This window comes from Humulus lupulus, chromosome 4 (assembly GCF_963169125.1).
Source record: "Humulus lupulus chromosome 4, drHumLupu1.1, whole genome shotgun sequence".
NCBI classification, from domain to species: Eukaryota; Viridiplantae; Streptophyta; class Magnoliopsida; order Rosales; family Cannabaceae; genus Humulus; species Humulus lupulus.
Genome location: NC_084796.1, coordinates 52,086,153 through 52,097,019, shown reverse-complemented (window position 1 = coordinate 52,097,019; position 10,867 = coordinate 52,086,153).

Here is a 10,867-nt window from a genome sequence, read left to right as displayed (position 1 = left end):
GACGCCCTTAGGTCGCACCCTCTGTTTAACCCACTAACTCTGACTCGCTTAGGTCGAGTCCAGTTTTTATCTAGCTGACCCCAGCTCACAGTGGCCGAGCCGCATCTTGTGCGCAAATTATCAGCCCTCGTCTCTCTTAGGCCGTTCATTTTATGCTCACATGGTATTATCACAGTTATACAACATATGTATTCAAAGACAGGGAATCTCAGTCCCAACATAGCCACACAAGGGTGCAATTTTCTTACCTATAATTCCGAATGGAGATAACGGAATGGTCTCGATAGAATATTGACATATTTTTACAAAGGATCCTATTAGGTAGGATAAATTTTAATTATGCCCCCACATTCAGCATAGTTTTTTAAATTTCCCTTCTTAAATCACTTTCCTCTTAGGTGTTTATCAAGTTTATCAAGTTTATGAAATATGTTTAGATCAGTCAAATCTAGGCAGGCGATACATCGCCTATGAGTAGGCAACATATTGCATGAGACTGTGCTAGGTGGAAATACGCGCCTAGCAACAAGTAACGTGTCACCTAGTGCTCTATTTTGATGTCTTCTCGAAAGCTCTACTTACTTTCAAACGAGTAATATCAACCCTTTCATTGGAAGACGATCCTTCAATTCATTGTATATGTTAGTTATATGATTAACAACTAGCAGCTAAAAATTTGAAATGTTGTCACAAAATTGTCTCAATGAGCCTAATTGTTGTATGGAGGTTATAAAGCTTAGAAATTTCATCAAATTAATCTTCAAAAATCAACTCATAGAACAATATATAGTTAACTATTATTACTTTTTAATTTAAAATGACTTATAATTGCATATAATATATATTGGTGTAACTTTGCCTAGTCAATGCGTGACTATATAATTTCTCTAAACATAAAAATAAATAAATATAGGTGTCTTTTGTCGCTGTCTTTTTCATCTCCTCCTCTTTTTTCTTACATGTGTCGTGTTAACAAATTAATAAAGAATAATGAATAAAAAAAATATTAAGCTAAACAAATAAATTACAAACTACTTTATATTAATTTTTACCCAAATGAATGATCTCGAAGAACAATTACCTGCAAAAGATAAATTTTATATTGAAAATTACAAAAATTTAAATGTAAATAAAACTTCTATAAACTAAATAAAATAGTTAAATCGTATTTTGATTAAGATGAAGTTTTTGCTTATTATAAGTGATGTTTCTCTAAGAGCACTTATATTATTTTATCTACTTTATTCTCAAAAATACATCCCCAAAACCTTCTATTTTACATCACTCCATTCATACATTAACTTCTCTAAATTTTTTGATTTAAATACTATTTATTCATTTAAATAATAAAAAAATATTAATTAAAAACTCTTTAAAGAAGAAATATTAAAATAAAATATTAATTAAATTTTTTGAAAGATCTCTATTCCTTTCTCTATCGGGAGAAAATAAATTTTAGAGAACTTTCAAAATAAAGAACCAATTTATATTATAGAGCATCCCAATAATTCCTCTAAAAATGAGAATTCTCTAGAATTATAGAGAAAATTGTTAAAATTACCATCCAATAGCTCATTTAAACTAATTCTCTAAAATAGAGTTTATTTATATTATTTATTTTCTTCTCTACATTTATAGATTTTTAAGAGCCCCTTAAACATTTTTTTGTCTATTTTTTATTCACTTTTCTATTTTTTTTCTCTTTCCAAATTTATTAGTTTTTGTTATTATTATTTTAATTAATAATTTTTTTAAGGATATAATATTTAAATAAAGTAAAAAAATATATAGAGAAGTTGATATATGATGTACTGTAAAATTGAAAAAGTAGATTTTTAGTAATGTATATTAAATGATAGAATGGATGAGTTGTTGAGGGTGCTCTAATGGAGGGTGTGTTTAGCTCGTTTTCTCAAATAATTAAATAATTCTCTATTATGAAGCATCTAATGAGAATGCTCTAAGTGTAATGCCCTGAGCTCCCAATGAGATTTAGTACCTTAAATAGCATGTTGGGAGGGCATGCGTGAAATTATTTAGGAATTATATTATTATATAATCGAATATGATTGATTATGTGTATTAAATGTATTTAAAAACCCGCTTTTGATTAAAAAATGACATTTTTGTAATTTGGACCTTTGATGGTATAATTATAAATTTGATATGTTATGTGCATTATGACCACATTATTATATGGATATATTTGAGTTTCAACATGAGTGGATCATTTCGAGCGTTAGTAGTGGAAAAGTCACAACTGGAAAAAAATACTCCGCTCGTGCCGATCCTAGGGATATTTTGGGATTTTTCACATTTCGAGGATATGAGTGAAATAAAGGTCTCGTTTGGCAATATTTTATTTTTTGTTTTATTAAAATATAAAAATAAAAATGTTTTTTCATTTTTGCTTTTGATTTTTACAAAAAAAAAATTGTTTGATAACTAGTTATAAGTTTTGTGTTTAAAAACTAAAAAATACAGTCACGTGCACGGTGTATCTTCTCCACAGCACCATCACCATGAATTCCAGCAAACTCTTACGCGACCATGGCAAAATTTTCCGGCGACAATAGTGACAGCAACAAAGAAATGTCCAGGCAAGCTAAAGAATTTCATTTCATGAGGATGTAGGAGATGTTGTTGGGGTTTATGCCTTAATTAAAACCCAATTGATTTATAATCTCATTTTATTATAAAAAAAAGAATATAAATTATTTTTGACTTGGTCAATCACTTTGCTCACATGTTTTATTTTCATGATTATTTGTTTAATATAAACTTCTATTAAATCACAAGCATATAGGTAATTATATTTATAGTAACGTAATCACAGTGAAATATAAATATGATTATACGTTAAAAAATAAGTTAGTCCTAAGATTAGTCAGTGCACAGGATTTACACTGACTTGTCAATCAACGATATGGTCTACTTACACATTGTAGTGTTATGTTCTTTTCAGAACATTAACAAAGTAGATAAGATCAGATGTATTTGTTACATCAGACTGGACCGATATTGACTTTAGATAGATATGTAAATGTGCCGTTATTTTCTAATATAGTCATATCATAAAGTTAACCATAGGTCAATTCAATCTCAATTCTGAATGGTTAATATTCTAACTGATTGTTATATTCAAGTCCTTTGATTTGTTCGTTACTAGCTTACCCTACGAACTAGCCTATACTTTCATCTTGGGGACTTGGCAGTATAATTGAGTGGGAGTGTTAATTGTAGATATGAACATCTATAACTTCTAGCAAGAAGTGAAATGATGATCACCTCGAGTTAAATGATTGAGTACTCATTTCTGTGATTAAAGTTCACAAAAATATCATTTACAAGAAACTTAGTGGTATTTAAGGATAAAATACAATGAGGGGTAAAATGGTAATTTGTACCTGACTCAGTTGTAGATCATCTATAGAGGATTGAGTGACAAATTATGGTTGTAACAATGTATAATGTATTTACTTTAAGTGTAAAGTGTTTTATGAGTTCAATAGTGCAATTCTGAGTCTTTAGTGGAGTCACGAGGAATTAATAAAGTGGTGAAATTATTCGATAATAATTTTACGATAACTTATTGAAGCTTGAATTCATGGGTCTATGGTCCCCACAATGTCTTTGATTAAATCATCTAGATAGTCTCGATTAATTGATTTAATTATCAATTAGGATTGTCAAAATTGTTTTGTGTCAATTTTGGACAATGTTACTAAGATGTGGAATTTAGAGAAGAAAAGAGAAATTTGGACAAATTTATTAATTATGACAAATTGGTGTCAAATTGATAAATAATATTAAATCAATATTCAAATTATAATCAGTTAATTTGAATAAATAATTTAATTAATTAATGAATTAATTATTATTTAAATATAATTATATATATGTATGTATATAAAGTTTTAATAAAGATTTCGTTATATACGAAATTAGTTTATAATATATATTATATTATATTTATTTAATTAATTAATAAGAGTTTTGTTTTATTATATAATTATAGAATATAATAGTATTTCAATTTAAAGATTTTTATGCTTTGAATTTAAAAATTGAAAATCTTATTTTTAAGCTATTATTTTAATTATTTAATTAAATTAAATTAATCCTAAAGTGTTGCTATAAATAGGTACTTAAGTTTAGGGTTTTGTAATCTGTGAAAAAGCAAAAACATACACTCAAGAGACCTATTGTAGCCGCTCATATTCTATCTTCTTCTCTATAATTTTTCTATCTCATGTGTTGATAATTGCCCACTCTAGTCTAGGTGATCAAAGGTAATTATGGAAGATTGTAGTTTGAAGATCCAGTTCACTCTCTTGTCATTACTCTACGACAGAAAGGAACAATGGTTAGAGAGAGTGAATGAAGGAGTCTCAAAATCTGCTGCGTAAAAGTAAGATTCTTAAACTATGTTATTTGATTTACTTAATGAAATTCATTAGAAACATGTTTCTAGGTTGTTTTATATGCTAATTTGTTTAATATATGAAACATACATGAAAATATTTATGATCCTGTAAAATGTATTCCCAATAAAAGTTGTGTCGGAGGAAATGAGTTGATCTTGAGATCGACATTTTTCCCGGAAACCACGGTAACGACGACAAAGAGCTTCACAACTCTCTTCGAAAGTAACAATTGGAGGAGAAAAGGTCGATCAAATGAGGGAGAGAAAAAAATGGAATTGTTCTTCACCTAGGAGAGAAAAGTCTGTTTAATTTTTTTTTGAAAGTATGAAAAAACTATTTCTAAAGTTTTCAACATTTTAATTAAAATTAAAAAAAATAAAAAATGTGATACTAACACACTTTTGTGTTTTGTTATCATATTTTTAATGAAATAAACTAAAAACTTTTTTTTTTAAAATTATTATCGAACATGACCAAAATTAAGTAATAAAATATTCGTGCTTGATGAATATTAGTTGATAATTTGGAGATTAGTGGGATAATTAGTTTAGTGGTGTAATTATAATTGTAAGCAAAATGACCAAATAGCCATTGTGTGTGGTTAACAGGGCGATTGAGGGGAGGGAAAAAAATGGTCATTTAACCATTCAATTAGTAGAATAGGACCAAAAGCTGATGGCTACCTTTTTCACGTTCTAGCTTCTTCCCCGTTCTTCTTGTCTCTTCCTTCAAACTCAACCAAACACTAAAGCATTCAAGGCCAAGTTTAATGCTTCAATTTGAGGATTTTTTGGAGAAACCAAGCTTCCAAGTGATGATTAGAGCTGCACAAGGTCATCGTCAACCACCTAGGATTTCAAATTCAGAGGAGGTATGATTTCTTTTTGGTGTTCTTCATGTGTTTTTGGTAGAAATTGGGGGTTTGTTTAATTTTTCGAAACTAAGGATCATAGGTTTTGTATATGTATATTGATGTTAGAAACATGTTAAGAAACTGTCTTGAGCCTTAAAATCTAGCTGAAAACTAAGAATTTGATTAGAATTTTTGGAATTGGGAGAATTGGGGAATTTGGCCCTAATTTCTTGAATCAGTATTCTATGGCTTGATTTTGGTGTTTAAATGGTATTTAGAGGGTGTATGTAAGTTATATACCTATTTGGGGTTGAGCTTCTGCACAAAAACTGGTTGGAAGTCTCATTTTGGGTCGATTTGGTCGAATTGGGAAATATGAAATCGCAGGGGGAATTTGGGATTTTTAGGCACAATTCGTGTTTTTGGGACCCTAGCACGACCATGCCAGGTTCCTAAAATGGCATTTTCCTGATTTTAGTTAGTTTAGTTCAGGATTTCTTGGATATGATTTGGGGGACGGTTCCACTGGCATGCTAAGTGGAATTAAAGGTCCCGAGAGCTAGGGTTTAACTATTGAGCCCGCAACTGGATTTAGTTCCTAATGAGCGTATACTAATTGTTGTGACTAGGGTTTCCGAGAGGCTTGAAAGAGGATCGCACTGTTGGTATTAAATGATCAAATCAAAGGTGTGCAACAGTATATATGGACCCATTTTAATAAATATCAATACTAGTCAGGATCATATACATATATAAATATTAAATCATATACAAAAAAGATAAGGGATTACCTCCTGTAGCCTATCAAATGTCCTTGAATCTTTTTGTATAAAATCAATGATCTTCCATCCAGTAATCTGAAAGCTCACACCTTGATCTTTCAGACCAATCCTCAAACACACAAGGATGTGTGTGGGCACGTAGGATTCAAAAGGTTGATTTATGTGACTCTCTGGATGTACTCAACTCATGAGATCTAGAGAGGTTTGACTGAGAGAAGAGGTTTAGAATAGTTTTCAGGTTTTTAGAAAACTATCGTTTTAGAGAGAGAGAGAGAGAGTCTATATTTTTAATCTCATAAAAATAATGACAGTCCTCTTCTAAAAGTCACGTACTATCTGACTTATATAAAATTATTTAATCTAAATAAATAATCTTTATTTTATTAAAATAAAATTCAAATTAAAAATGATCTGATATTTATATTTAATTATTTATTTAAATCATATTTAAAAGATTAATTAAATAACTGATTAAACTAATTTATTTGAAATTCTAAATTCAAATCCCAGGGATAAAAATCCCTGAGTTAGGCGCCACACACTGTGCTGTATATTGTGTGTCGCCTAACCCTATTAGGGTTTCCCTAATTTTCTCATTTATTTATTTAATCAACTTTTAAGACAATATATTTATCCCAATATAAATATGAGTTAATTCAAAATTAATTTTATCTTAAAATATCAGTAAATAAAATAAATAAATATCATATTCTAAATAAGATATTTATTATTCTCTCTCTTTATATTAATCCAAACAAGATTAATATGAATTTTAACCTATAGTTTTTCAAAATAAAAACTATATAATTAAATAATTAATTAATTCACAATCAATCATTTACCCATAATTATCATATAATTATTTCCTTGCCTTGGAAAATTAATTCATTTACAATTTAGTCATTCTCTCTACAAATATTTCTTTTGACATCCTTACCCTTGACAGTGTAGGACAGATGTGATCTGGGGACCATGGACCTATAATACGAAGGTCCAATAAACTAGATTATTAATCAATCTCTTTAATCTAATAATATTATTTATTAATTCTATGATCACTCCACTATAAATATGGAATTTCACACTAAGTATTTATAAAATTATATTTAGAGAGTTTTCTCTTGTAGTCCATTGATATAATCAATATATGTAGTTTTGTTCTCCATTATTGATTCGTCAATTAGAGCTGGTAAAAATTACCGTTTTACCCTTCTAATTACCTCTTGATCCTTAAGTACCATTAATTCTCTAGCGAATAATTAATCTATAATCTAATTATAGATTTGAGCTCAATAACTATTCATTTCTAGAATTAACCCTTAAGAGAACCAATATTCGATCCGTTAACAAAACATGGATTCCAATATTGTAATTCATGTTCCCAGCCACTATGATATTGAATTTCCAAAAAAATAGTCATTAGCCTCATTATTCTAAGAGACCTTAACGAGTGATCAAAAGATCCAATAAACACAAACAGGAGTTCATGAATACTCAGGATTTAGACTGATCTACAAATGATTATTTATAATGATAAATATTAAATCTTTATGTCAAACGACAAGTTTATAAAGATAATTAATTTTCACCGGTCCTGTCATATATAATATCTATTATATACAACACCTTTACTAAGATGTCTATCCACATCAGTATTTCGAATATAGATTACTCACATCTCAAATGCTTAGCAAATTATACTAGTAACCATTCATTAAAGATTCCCTACTTTAATATGTTACTGACTATTTTATTCATTATATTTTATCTTAATTCTCTCGTACTAATACAAGATCATATTCTCTTGAATGAATATGGAATTTTCTTGATATTATCATCTAATTAATTCAAACAATAATTATAACATTAAAATATAATAAAATTGTACTTTTATTTAAAACCAATAAAATGTCTTTACATCCTTTTAGGGAATTAATCTTAACGATCTCCCACTTTCCCTCAAAGCAATTGAGGCATCTTCGTTGATCACAAATTGCGCATGTGACCCATGAATGGCTTTACAGGAAGTGTCTTGGTAAATGGGTCTGCCAGGTTCTGTTTTGACGCTATCTTCATAACCGTCACATCACCTCGGTGTATAATGTCTCTTACCATATGATATTTCTTTTCTATATGCTTTCCTCACTTGTGGCTTCCCGGTTCTTTGGAATTAGCTACTACTCCACTATTGTCACAGTACATGATTAATGGCTTATCCATATTTGGACCTACTTCCAGATCATTGTAGAACTTCCTCAACCAAACCGTCTCTTTAGATGTTTCACAAGCTGCTATGTATTCGACTTCCATGGTTGAATCAACTATGCTGGATTGTTTAATGCTTCTCCAGAAAACAACTCCTTCACCAAGAGTGAACACTGACCTAATTGTCAACTTTCGACTGTCTTTGTTTGATTGGAAATCAGAATCAATGTATCCAGTGGGGTTCAGCTCACCCCCCAAATATACAAGCATATAATCTCTCGTTCTCCTAAGATACTCAAGAATGTGCTTTACTGTAATCCAGTGTTCCAAACCACGATTTGATTGATAACGAATTATAATCCCAACTGCATTGTAGCGTCTTGGAATTTTACTTAGCTAGATAGTAGTAGCAGCTTAGTATTTTAGTTTCGTGGTTATTGGTTCAGGCCAGGAATTAGTTGGAAACTTGTAGAGATAGTTATGAATTTTATAAGTTTAGCCTATATTTTAGAAATATTAATTTTATCATAAGGTTTGATTAATGAATATAATCCTAAGAATATTATTTATTATAACCTATGGTTTAGATAGACTAAATAAGAACGTGACACTTGTCACATGTATGTTTATTAAAAATTTAAGGTTTTTGATGAATAAAAATAATCATGGATAAGTCTAGGAAGTCTAGAACCTTCCCTCAGCTATTAGGATCACGTTTTACTTAGTCAAAGTGGTTTAAAAATATTTAAGTGTGTTGAAAGTGTGCAAAAACGTGTTTGAAATATCAACGTATGCCGATATATCGCAGCTTTAGGGCCTGGTATATCACCTATGATTGATACAGAAAACACGTCGAATTCGCACGAACGAAACCACGGAGCCTCGGGATTATGGTGTAGGCGATATATCGGCTCTAGTGACCATTTTTGAATTTTCGTGGAAACCAAAACTAGAAATAACCCTCAACAACTTTGACTTGTTTCTGAATGTTTTTGACCGAGTTTTGGGCATCTGTTGAGCGAAAAATGTATTTTTAATCATTTATTTATTCATTTTAAAAGGAGTTAGTTTCACTCCTTGAAATCTATAAATAGGACCCTTTACTCAACCATTTTTCATCATCTTTCAAGCACAGTTCAGAGTCTCCAAGCTGCTATGTTCATTCTAGAGAGAAACACTAGGGTTTTGGGGTTAAAGCTTTCAAATCTAAAGCTTTTCTAAACACTTGGGAAGTAAGATTTTGGAGTGATTTTGGTGTTTGAGGTATAGAATGAAGCCCTAAGCTATCTAAGGTACTATTAATCTTTAGGTTTAGTTCATTTCAATTCTTCTTATTCTTTACTTTTCTTCAAATCCTAACTCGTTATAATGACTTTTGGTTAGGTGTTCAATTTCTTTGAAACTTAAGGTGTTTGGTGAGTCTTTATTCCAAAGGTTTAGATCTTCTATTCATGTTCTTTTCTCTAGAGGACTTATTGTTTCTTTATGTTTGGTTTTAGGAGTTTCCAATCCCGCTCTTGTCTCCAATATTTCAATTTTTTGTAAGAAAATTTAGGTAGTTTAGTTTATGATCTAGTTTATGTTTTGTATGACCTAACATTTCAGGTACAATAAAGGGGTAAGTGTGTTTGGACCTAAGGTGTCCAATGATGTATGCCAGACTTATGTCCAGTAGGCTCGGTTGCCAAAATTTTATAACGGACCTAAGTTGATGTCTGGTATATGACAGAATTTTGTTCGAGGCTTAACTGCCACCCCCTGTATGAGCACTTATCTTTTTATTATATCTGACTTGTTATTATAATCTATGACCTATAGTTACGATTATGACTTATGACCTATGATTATGACTTAGATTATGATTTATTATTATGACTTAGGTTATGATATGACCGATGGTTTTGTGATTTGATATGATTAGTATAAATAAGTTTTTGTTATGACTCTTGTGTAATTTAGGATATGTTGATTAAATGATTATATGACTAACCCTTGTTTGTATTTTCCTTACTGGGCTTAGAAGCTCGCCCCTTATGATGTTTTTGTACAACAAATTGACGATAGAAAGGTCTGTGGCGAGTGAGACCTAGGAGCTTTGTGATGTAATCGTGGGGGCCATATAGTCGAGGAAGATCAAGTGGGCCTATTTATTTAGTTTTATTAAAGAATGTGTTCTTTTGAAGTTTTATTTAAATGTTTCTTGTAAGGCCCTAAACTCCAGGGACCGTTACGGTGTGCATTTTGAACAGTGCTAAACTCGCTAATCGAGTCATTTGCCATAAGTGTGTAACTAAGTATGATTAGCGGTTTAGGGTTAAAAACTTTGCTTAAGATATAACGTTTCACTAAAACGTTTGACTATATACATTGGGATCCCAAAAATATAATTTAAAGGTTAATTATACAAAATATTTACAACCAGCCGATCTAAGCGGAAAAATAGGTTTTAACCCGAGTTCCTCTATAAACCCTTGGACGTGGTGGTCGAGCAGCCCCATATGTACACATCGTCACCTAAGCTCTCCAACTCAAGGATGGTCCAACTTACTTCTGCCTTTACCTGCACCACATAACACCCGTGAGCCGAAGACCAGCAAGAA